The following is a 12,152-nucleotide window of genomic DNA, read 5'->3' as shown; positions in this document are numbered from 1 at the left end:
GGCATCCTCTTTTTATGACATTTGTCAGTAGATATTCACAAAAAAAGCTTATTCCGAAAAATTCAGTTGATTCCGATTCACCGTTTGCGAGTAAGTTATGCATGAGTATGAGGCCACATGTCACAGGGGAAGTTGCCCAAAGTTGGCAAACTTTTCTCCAAAAATGTCCGAAATTTTGCAACATTTTTTAATGTTACGTAAAGTTCCCCAAAAGTGCGTGAGGTTGCTGACCTATTTGTGCTGCATTGGAAAATTTTTGACAATTTGATGGAATCCGCGCTCACTTTATGCAGCTTGCGCGGGAGTTGAAGCAATTTGAATTTTGAGTAATTTTGAAAACTTTTGAGCATCTTTTCAGCAACTTTAAGCAATTTTGAGAAAATGTTAAGCAATTTTGAGAAATTTTGAATAACTTTACGCGATTTTGAGAAACTTAAAAAGCAACTTTGTGCAACTTACCGCAATTTCGAGGAAGTTTTAAGCAAGTTTGTAAAACTTTGAATAACTTTATACTATTTTGGCAATTCTGGACCACTTTGGGCAACTTCCCCTGTGACATACTAGTATGTGTATTACACTACTTCATAGGCCATTGTAATTTCGATTCGTTCTGGTATACCAGAACGAATTTAAATTTTACGATATTTTTGCTAAACGAATTAATCTGCAAGAAAATGTTGGTACATAAACAGGAAACAGGACGGTTCGCACCCTTTCAATTTCGGACCCGTGCACTTTCGCCCCTTTCAATTTCGCACCGTGCACTTTCGCCCCTTTTTAAACCGCGGGTAATGTGCTGCTGTTGATTGGTGATGCACGATCGATCGCTTCAACTCCCGGCGGTACAGTGGGGTGTTGTATGTGTATAGTATTGGTTGAGTTTTGAGTGTTGATTGTCTGTGTTTGCAGTACCGGTACTGGGTCCAGCGTGTACAAAAGCAAATAGTATGTTGATGGACTCTCCGGTTCGATTGAATTTAATAGGCCTATATTATTACGATATATTAAATGTGCTTCGACTAAAGATTGGTATTCATTATGTTTTTGATTTGTTATTTTGTTTTACTTAGGCCTATTTTATTTTATTTCATTTCTATTTTATTTTATTTTAAGCCTATTAATTATTTTTTATTTATTATTATTATTATTATTATTATTATTATTATTATTATTATTATTATTATTATTATTATTATATTAATTATTATTATATTATTGTTATTAGAATTATGTTACCGTATTAGTACTTTATAATAGGCTATATAATTTAGTATTCAATTATTTATGGCCTATAAAGTATAAAATTTATAGGGCCTAATATTGATATGGCCAAAAATATGATGGCTTATAATTTATAATTTTATCCCATCTTTATGTTGCCGAATTGATCTTCTTTGACATGACACTAATGGAAAAAAAATATTTAGCAAATTTCTCAAAGACAAATGCGCACAAGCAAAACAAATACCTGCAGCAGCTTTGCGATAATGCTGTGCCGACTTTCACCACCTTTCTTCACCGCGAGTATTAGCTGCCACTAGTACGCGAAAGCGCCGGGCGTGACATGGGTTCAATCAATGCAATGGTAGCCTACGGTGACTAGGCAGTAGCACGCATATATTCGTCCCAGAACACACCCGTACCGGATCGATTGCTTGACAAGTCTCCGGGCCACGCGGCCGCGTGATTGTATAAAGTGTGACTCCTTCAACCCATTATGTAATGAATGACTTACGCGAAAGCGCCGGGTATGGTGTGGGTCCAATCAATGGTAGGGTACCGTAAACAGACACGCAAAAGTGCCATATGCCTCTTGACGTACGATCGTAAAATATTATTAATCAGGAAAGTTTTCTGTTCGTTTTAATGAGAAATGTAAATAATGAACCAAATGTTTTAACTTTTATGTCTTTTAATGAATGATGTATTTTGTCTGTGTTCTTAATTAATTTGATATATATTTCTACAAGTGTTAGGTAAATTGTATAAAACAAAGAAATGTAAATACTTTTAATGAATTTTGATATATTTGATGTATGATTTTTTGATGTTTATGCATTTTTATGTTTTTAAAAAATTCTTACATTATATAGGGCTTATGAATAATTCTACAAATTGTTATGTATATTGTTTTTATGATACATAGCCCCTGTAATAGCAGATTTATCTGAAAGGTAGCCTTGTATAAATATGGTTTTAATAAATAACATAAAGTAAATAAACAAATTTGTGGAAAAATGCTATCCAATTCTGCATTGTAAATGATTGACATATGTGTTCATGATTCATTTTGTTTACTGGCCTGTCAATCACGGACTCATTATGACGATGCTTTATTAACACCACGGCACATCTTATATCTTAATCTGCTAAATATGCCGACAATTTTAAGGCGGGATGTTTGAACTCGAAGATGTCAATAATGTAATATAGCATCTATTTCTTAGATAATAAAGATCGTGTAAAGGAGATGAATTTCTTTCTTTATTTTTCTTTTCTTTTCCTTTTTTTTTCGTTTTTATAGTGCCTTTTTCTTCTTTTTAATCAAGAAAGCTGCTTTGTCTTTTGAACCCTGTTTTGTTTTTGGATGTTGCTGCACATAATAAACAGTTTTAAACAATCAATTTATTTCTATCAATTAGATTTGTTCAGTTCATCTTAATTTCTTTGGATTTCGTTTTTTCTTTCCCTTTCTTTCTTTATTTCCTTTCTTTCTTTTTTCGTTTGCATGATCAGGCTATAGGGGTCCAACGCATAAATGACATCTATCTTAAAGGAGTATTTCGTGATCCTAGTATCATCTTTTTATGACATTTTTAGTAGACATGGTAGATATGCTTGAAAAATCTTATTCCCAAAATTTCAGTTGATTCCGATTTTGCATTATGCGAGTTATGCATGACTATGTGTATTACACTGCTCCATAGGCCACTGTTGTAATTTCGTTCTGGTACACCAGAACGTAATTCAAAATTGACGATATTTTTGCTAGACGAATTAAATCTGCAAGAATTATTTTTTGGACATAAACATTATGTAGCCAGAGGTTTCCAGTGGTATAAAAATCTCAATTTTTGAGAAAAGTGAGGGATAATAATAATAATAATAATAATAATAATAATAATAATAATAATAACTTTATTTATACACGGTAAAACATGTTTAATACAATATTGATCTTCCACATGTCCGTGTGGATATTAAAACATTACTAAAATATAAAATATAAAAGTTTGTTAAAAGATAATTATAATGCAAAAATGTACATAGACTAATACAATATTTCACTAAGAGACAAAAAAATTATAACAAATGAATATGATAAAAATAATCTGCATTCATCCTCATATCATTGTTATTCTTCTTATTATTATTATTATTATCATATTATTATCATTATATTATATTATTAAATAAACTTTGTTTATATTATTAACATTGTTATTATTATTATTATTATTATTATCATATTATTATTATTATCATCATATTATATTATTAAATTAACTTTGTTTATATGTTTTGTGTTACTCCCCATTGGATGTTGTGTCATACTTTCATTGTTTTTAATTTTATCCATTGCTTGTTGACACTTGTATCCTTTTGGATCCATCCTTTGGTCGTCAGTTGGAACAAATTTTCACTGTTTTTATACATATTATAATTAATAATTAAATGTAAATTTGTTATTATTATTACTATTTATTATTATTACTATTTTTATCATTGAATTCTAATTATTTCATTATTTTGGGTAAACCTGCTGCTAAAATATCTGGCCTGTAATATAAACAAAAAAAAAAAAATCGTTCCTCTATTTTGTTATAAAATATCCTTTCTTTCCTTCCTTCCCGGGTTTATCATGACTTAATAAGTGCATGCCCGACGGCCCCAGCACTATAAACATACTACGCCGCACCGCCGGGAGTTCAAGCAATCGATCGTGCATCAATCAACAGCAGCACAATACCCGCGGTATAAAAAGGGGGCGAAAGTGCACGGGTGCGAAATAGAAAGGGGGCGAAAGTGCACGGGTCCGAAATTGAAAGGGTGCGAACCGTCCAGCATTCCATAAACATTATGTAGCCAGAGGTTTCCAGTGGTATAAAAATCTCAACTTTTTTTGAAAAACTGAAGTGGGGGATGAGGCTGTGGATCACGAAATGCCCTTTTAAATAAAACACTTTCAAAAGGCTTAGGAACATTTTTATAGGGAAACACTTAAATATGCACATTCTGCACGCTGCGCTCGCAAATATAGGCCTATATCTGCATCTGGTCCGGGTTTGCAAATTGGTTTCCAAAAATTTCTCTAAAAGTTTGGCATGTGCAAAGGCCGGAGGTAGCAAAGATTTTTTGGCAGCCCGGGGGGAAAGCGATTTTTGGAGGGCCGTTTGAAATTTTTACCTCCCCTGGGACCGCATCATTATTTCACAGCCCCTTAAAATCCGTATATCGAAAGATTACATTTAATTTATCCATTAGTTTTTCCGCCACTTCTAAAAAACGTAAAGTCTAAACTTTCATAGCTTCAGAACTGTGAAAACTAGTATAATTTTCAGAACAACCGTTTAGCAAGGTCAGTTTGTTAAATAAAAGTACTTAGTTTTTCAGGTGATAAACTAAATTTTCAATTTATCTTGAAAAACTCTGTTTCATCATAGAAAAAATCAAGTTTATCATAGCTTAGAAAAACTAAATTTATCAAATTGACAAAAAAAAATAAAGTCATTTTTGTGATAATTTCCTTAAAATATTATTTAAAAAATGCTTTTTTGTTTGTTTGAATTTTATATCGAACGGAAGCTAACACGTAACCCTTCCCACTAAAAAACGCATTTTTACTTAGGTCAACAGATAACGCATTGACCAAAATGTATAGGTTTTAAAAGTCAAAACCTCAAGTGCACCTACAATATTTTTCAAATTTTATGTCATTAAGGGGGTACTACACCCCTGGCCAATTTTGTGCCTATTTTTGCATTTTTCTCAAAAATTATAGCGCATTGGTGACAAGTAAGATATATATATATATTATAGGGGAAAGGACTACAACTACTGCACTGGAAATTATTTCAGCACAGACAACAGTTGTGGAAAAAAGTCAAAAATGAGGGAAAACCAATATTTGATCAATAAATCAATAACTACTTGCCTTGGGTTGCTGAATTTTCAGTGCAGTAGTTGTAGTCCTTGCCCCTATAATATACATATCTTACTTGTCACCAATGCGCAATAATTTTTGAGAAAAATGCAAAAATAGGTACAAAATTGGCCAGGGGTGTAGTACCCCCTTAAATGAAAAAGCACAGTTATTGGCCATATACATGTACTATAGCTTCATTAGAATGAGCAAATGACCAATTCTCTTTAAATTGCACATCTTGTGCAAAAAGCTACTAATTAACATTAGTTCTTTATGAAACGCTGAAACCCAAATCTAGAACAATAGCCCCCTCCCTCCACGCCCCCCCCCCCCCAATATGATGACATACGCTACGTCACTGAAGTGTGGGATGTGAAAATATTGGATCCAAAACATAATAATGATAAAATTGGATACTTTACGCCCAATATTTATTGGTCTCGCTATGAGTTTTAAGCTCGACCAATAAATATGGGCTCAATCGATCCAATTTTATATCGTCCTTAGGGGCGCATCATTTGATTTTAATTTTTTTAAAAAAAAAAAATTACTGTATCGCGATGCAATTGTGTCCTTTTTTTGCAATTTGTTTTTTGTGTACATAATTTTGCCATGATTGTAAAAGAGACAAATAAAACTAACATGTTCATTGTGTATGAAGTTTGAATATCACAAAGTAACATTGTGCCTTGATTGTAAAAAAAAAAATATATATATATATATATTTTGTATAGGCCTATTATAAATCGCATAATTATAGACTTAGCAATACGGAAGAATTCAAGTTCAGTTATTCCGTAGGCCTACAATGACTTAGCTCATTTTCTAAAAAAAAAACATTTTTAAATAAAAGCATTAACTATACCACTTTACATTTTTTTACCAAATGATGTGTCTGAGACAGTTTTTTTTTGTGTGTGGGGCGCCTTCACTCACTCACTCACTCGGCCGACTTCTGTCTGACTCCTACGATGGCTCTCCAGATGTGTCTGCCCTGCATGCAGCTCCGGATTTCGTTTGGTTCCTGTCCAGTGTCCTCACACAGAAGATCTACATAGGGCCTATAGGTCTTGCTCGGCCGCCCACACTTCTTTTGCCGTGACTGGGTCTCCCACAACACTAGGTCTGACACCACCTGCCCTGTACTTCTTAAAAAGTGACCAGCAAATAATATTGTAGTCCAAGTTCTTTTCTGTCTTTGGTATGTGGCCTCCAGCTTATATCAAGAGCTGAACAGCCATCCAACAGCTTTCGGATCTTGCTTGTCACTGTCCATGTTTCTGCAGGATGCTTTCTACTGTTGCTTGGAATAGCTTGACTTTAATCTGCCTTGGAAGATGGGATTTCCAGATTTCAGTGAGCTTATTAAATGCCCTCCATATACATGCCAGTGCTAGTGCTTAATTTCCTTGTTTTAATGCCCAGCTCACTGCTTTTGATCCAAGCTCCATGCAAGATATTTGAAGTCTTTTACAACTTCCAAACTGGTTCCATCTGCAGTTACATCCACTTCAGTCTGTTGATTGAATACTATGCATTTGGTCTTTTTTGGTATTCATGTGCAGACCTACTCGTAAAGAAGCTTTCTCTATCCTTTCCAGTAGCTCCTGAGCTTGACTGGCAGTATCAGATTAATGCTATATCGTCAGCAAAGTCCAAGTCAGTAACACATAGCGGTCCAACCCTTCTACTGCGTCTGGGACCCGGGGTCTGGGATTTGCTGTATCTACCATCTATAGCAGATCTCATGCTATAACACAATTATAAAAAGACGAGTCGGAAGGAGGGAGGCAAAAACCATAATACGGTCTCGCTTCCACTGATCATGCTGATTGATACCTTCTCCCCCAACTGTATTATAGTATTGAAATTGGTGTCATTTTTCCCCAACTTGAAATATTTGGAATTGGAATTGATTGCCATCAGTGAAGACCGGTGTGCATTTAACCATGATAGCCAAAGACCAAAGACATGTGCGTGAAAGATATGACAAAGGGTTACCTTAGTCTAGAAAAAAAATTTATGAATGAAATACGTAGAAGAAAAATTCGCTGAACAGCTACCAGTTTCACTTGCAATTCAAGAACACACTGTATATATTAATTAGTTGTAGCCTATTATATTGACAATAAACCTTAAAAAACATTACTTAAAAAAAGCACTTTATCAGAGCTAGTAAACGGACACGTGGCGGATATATCTATTTCGATAAGGTGTTTTATACAGCTACAGGACACTGTCATCCAAACAACAAAACAAGTCAAACTTTTACCTTTTACCTTTGATTTTGATATGGCTGTTAACATCACAAGATAATGTTTAATGACACTAGATTGTAACAGGCCTACTGCATATGGCCACATAAAATTAAAAATTATTTTCAAGTCTCGAAGTTTTGAGCAAGAGAGCAAGGTGTTTTTTCCTGGCAATAATAACAGTTTTTTCGTAAAATGTGTATAAAATTGACATTGCTGGCCGTTTTCAGCATTCTAAGAAAATAGTCCCAAATCGACTTGTTTCAGATTATCGTTGAGCAGTTCGATCGATAATGACCTCATGTGTTCACAATTTTGTCCTTTTCCAAGAACTATTTGATAGCAATACTTCTTTGAAACACAAGTCCTACGGTGCGTGAAAAGTTCACGTGGTGTATTCACGGACCAATGATGATCCAGCCTGACTGATAGTCTGGCAAGATTTAGTAATATATATTACAAGATGTGGACCACTGTCGGAATCTAGTCGGTGGTGTACATCATGAGTCGCCGATGCGGCATCGAGCAGGTAACACATCGGAGGCTAGCAGTTGTAGTCACTACGTGATGACACTGCTGCAAAGTACCCTACTGTCTTGTTTCCGATATAGTCACTCTCCTGTAGTGACTCTGTCGGCCACCATAGGGTAGGTTATTCTGGAGTGACGGCGGTAGTGACTTCAAAGTTCCAGTGCGATGTAGTCACTCTGCCGCCAGGAATTTTGCAGTGTAATGAAATCAATCGCGAGAAACGTGAACGCAAAAACGGTTCATAGGCCTTCCGTGTTCGGTATCTTAATATTGAAATATGTGTTGAAAATAAGGCCTATAATTATTGGTCCGATGAGATCACAGAATTAGAGAAGGAGAACCGGGACTCCCTATACCGCTACGTACAATCGCGCCGTCAGCTATGGGGAGAAAATTGGGGGTATTCGGGTCCTTGCCGACGGTGCGCGGAGACGAACGAAAACAACTCTGCGTCTCATCTGAAGCGTCTTGGTACTCGCGTGCAGGTCGCATCAAGTGCGTCTCTCAAATGCGCATATCATCCATGTCGCGCTTGCCGAGACAACGAATGCCTCACGCGCATTCCGAGGGAAACCGAATACCCCCAATTTTTGCTCCATGCCTGTATCAAGATGGCGGTCGAGTCCTTCTCTGGTTTTAATTATGTGGATGAGATGCACCTGTTAGTCACACTGTAATGCTTTTCCGATGCGCGGACTGTACTCCGCGCACACTCCCGTTGATACTAGCGCACCGCGAGCACGCGATAGTGCACCGCGAGCACGCGATAGTGCACCGTGTGAACGCGAAACTCGCGGGACGCGAACGCGATAGCGCGCGGACAGAGGACGGACGGACGGACACGCCGTTATTAGTATTAAGATAAGGAGCAAGAGTGTCCCCTTGAAGAACTCCTGCAAGGATGTTGAATTCCTCTGTTTCTCCATCAGGAGTCACAACTTTTGCTCTTGTTTTCTGGTATGTCTTCTATGGCTTTCACATGGTGGGTAGTCCATATGCCTTGAGTATTTTGACCATTTTCCCTCTATATGTATTGTATCGAATGCTTTCTTAAAATCAATAAATGTCATTACTGCAGTGAGATTTTTGTCCTGAATTCCTTCTAGTATATATTATTCTTCTAAGTGCAAGAATCTGGCATACAGTAGATCTGTTTTCTTTAAATCCGCATTGGTTTGATCTGAGTTTGCTGTCTAGGGGGCGCCTTATAGAGCAAAGTTTTGCAATGGTTTATGCAAAGTCAGCGCCCCATCATTTAACACGCTATGCAGCACCCCACCACCCCACTATCAACAAAAAGGTCAACCTTTTGCTCTTTTCCCAATAATATGGTCCAAAAGTGGGAGAAAATCTCCAAGCCCAAAAGTAATATGCTATTTACGAACTTAAAAATCAAAACGAGAAAGATTTTAAAATTTTTTTCCGCAAAGGAAAATTTTCCGGAAAAACGCATGTGAATTTTTCATTCTCCATTGAAATGTGTACAAAAGTGAAAAGTTGAAGCCCAAAATTGGCACTTTCCTTAATTTTCAGTGCTTTGAAATTCATGGGAGTAAAAATATGGCCAATTTCGAACATATTATTTTTTCACCCCCCCGAAAAACCCACCCACCATGCCCCCCCATTATTTGAGCAATTTTCAATTTTTTACAAAAGTGAAAAGTTGAAGCCCAAAATTGGCACTTTCCTTTAATTTTTCATTCTCCATTGAAATGTGTACAAAAGTGAAAAGTTGAAGCCCAAAATTGGCACTTAGTTCAGTGCTTTGAAATTCATGGGAGTAAAAATATGGCCAATTTCGAACATATTATTTTTTCACACCCCCCCAAAAAAAAAACTCCCACCCACCATTCCCCCACATCATTTGGGCAATTTTCAATTTTTGATCATTGAAGAGCTCTTGCTTGAGATGCGCGAGTGAATTTCCACGTCAAATCACCTGGTAGGCAGGGTGGAAGTTATTTGCTGTGTACCTGATACATACACATACCCGAAAAACCCACCCAAAATGCCCCCCCCATCATTTGAGCAATTTACAATTTTTGCTCATTGAAGAGGCCCTATGTCACATGATCGATAACGCAAAATAACGAAACATTTTAATAAAACCTAAGAAAAGACCAGAATATTGTAAAAAAACACAAAAATGCATGCACAACATTCTCTAAAATAACGGAAAATATCAGTAGATATTCTAAGGTAACACTGAATTTCAGGAGATATTCTAAAATATTTTGTTTTTTTAAGGATACTTTGCGTTATCGATCAAGTGACATAGGGCCTCTTGCTTGAGATGCGCGAGTGAATTTTCACGTCAAATCACCTGGCAGGCAGGGTGGAAGTTCTGTGCTGTGTACCTGATACATACACATATTGACGGACCGACCACACGCACTTGAGGAACTCGCGTCGTTTTGAATTGTAATTTTTTTTTTTATCTCCAAGCCCAAAAGTAATATGCTATTTACAAACTTAAAAATCAAAACGAGAAAGATTTTTAATTTTTTTCCGCAAAGGAAAATTTTCCGGAAAAACGCATGTGAATTTTTCATTCTCCATTGAAATGTGTACAAAAGTGAAAAGTTGAAGCCCAAAATTGGCACTTTCCTTAATTTTCAGTGCCAATTTCGAACATATTATTTTTTCACCCCCCCGAGAAAAACCCACCCACCATGCCCCCCCACATCATTTGGGCAATTTTCAATTTTTGATCATTGAGGAGCTCTTGCTTGAGATGCGCGAGTGAATTTCCACGTCAAATCACCTGGCAGGCAGGGTGGAAGTTACTTGCTGTGTACCTGATACATACACATACCCGAAAAACCCACCCAAAATGCCCCCCCCCATCATTTGACCAATTTTCAATTTTTGCTCATTGAAGAGGCCCTATGTCACATGATCGATAACGCAAAATAACGAAACATTTTAATAAAACATAAGAAAAGACCATAATATTGTAAAAAAACACAAAAATGCACAACATTCTCTAAAATAACGGAAAATATCAGTAGATATTCTAAGGTAACACTGAATTTCAGGAGATATTCTAAAATATTTTGTTTTTTTAAGGATACTTTGCGTTATCGATCAAGTGACATAGGGCCTATTGGGGTAATCCCGGGCACCTTTCGTTAAGGCTACACAGGTACAAGATTAAATAAAGTTCATCAGAGAAAATCATATCAATGCAAAGTAGGAGTAATGTTCTAACTAGTAACCAGTTTTTAATAACTCAACATATAATAGTTAATAAGTTATAATTAATAAACAAAATGGTAGAAAATGATATCTAAATGTAAAAGAGTGAAAAACTCACTCCCCAAAAGAGTGATTCACTTATAAAACCACTCAAAAATGAGTGAAATGTGTTTTTTAAACTTCACAACCACTCAAAAAAGAGTGAAAACCACTCTAAAAGAGTGAATTTCAACTCGTTCAAGGAGTTAAATGAAGGACAACACATTTTTAGAGTTGTCCTTCATTTAACTCCTTGAAAGAGTTAAAATTCACTCTTAAAGAGTGGTTTTCACTTTTTTGAGTGGTTCTAAAGTTAAAAAAACACATTTCGCTCCTTTTTTATTTTTTTATAACCCCGGGTCATAAGTGAATCACTCTTTTTGGGAGTGAGTTTTTCACTCTTTTACATTATAGAGATGCCGGACACGGAGTATTCCCGGACACAATGATTGCTGCTATAAGAGGGAGAGTGGAGTAGGATGATAATCTCTAGAATGTATTAGGTACTTCTGTTACCTCAAGCATACAACTATGGGGGCTGTCGTTGTTGTCTATATTTTCGAAATAACAAGTGTCCGGCATAATTACCCCATCTGTATATGACGTCTGCGTGTCCGGGATTACCCCTCACGGTCCCGACTTAATTTTTCAATGCTTGTTCTACTATAAACCCACTTTTTAGATACCAAAATTCATACATCCAGCTAACAATCAAGTATCAAGCATAATTTTCATCCATACTTCATCTGTGTCCCTTGTCGCATTAACTGTCACCCAGCTAATAAATCACTTTCGGATAAAAAGTCAAAAATGACAATTTCAGTTTTTTCGAGACCCAAAGTGCTGGTAGTAGTACACGTGAGGTACACCTTGAGATAGCTAATACCCTAAGGTAGTACCGGTATAATATAGTGCCAGCCTTCTCCGTTTAGCCGCAATCGATGTGTCCGGGATTACCCACAGTCCGGCATTACCCCACTTTC

The sequence above is a fragment of the Amphiura filiformis genome, chromosome 15 (genome assembly GCF_039555335.1).
Source record: "Amphiura filiformis chromosome 15, Afil_fr2py, whole genome shotgun sequence".
In the NCBI taxonomy this organism is placed as follows: domain Eukaryota; kingdom Metazoa; phylum Echinodermata; class Ophiuroidea; order Amphilepidida; family Amphiuridae; genus Amphiura; species Amphiura filiformis.
Note: the sequence above shows the minus strand (reverse complement) of the source record.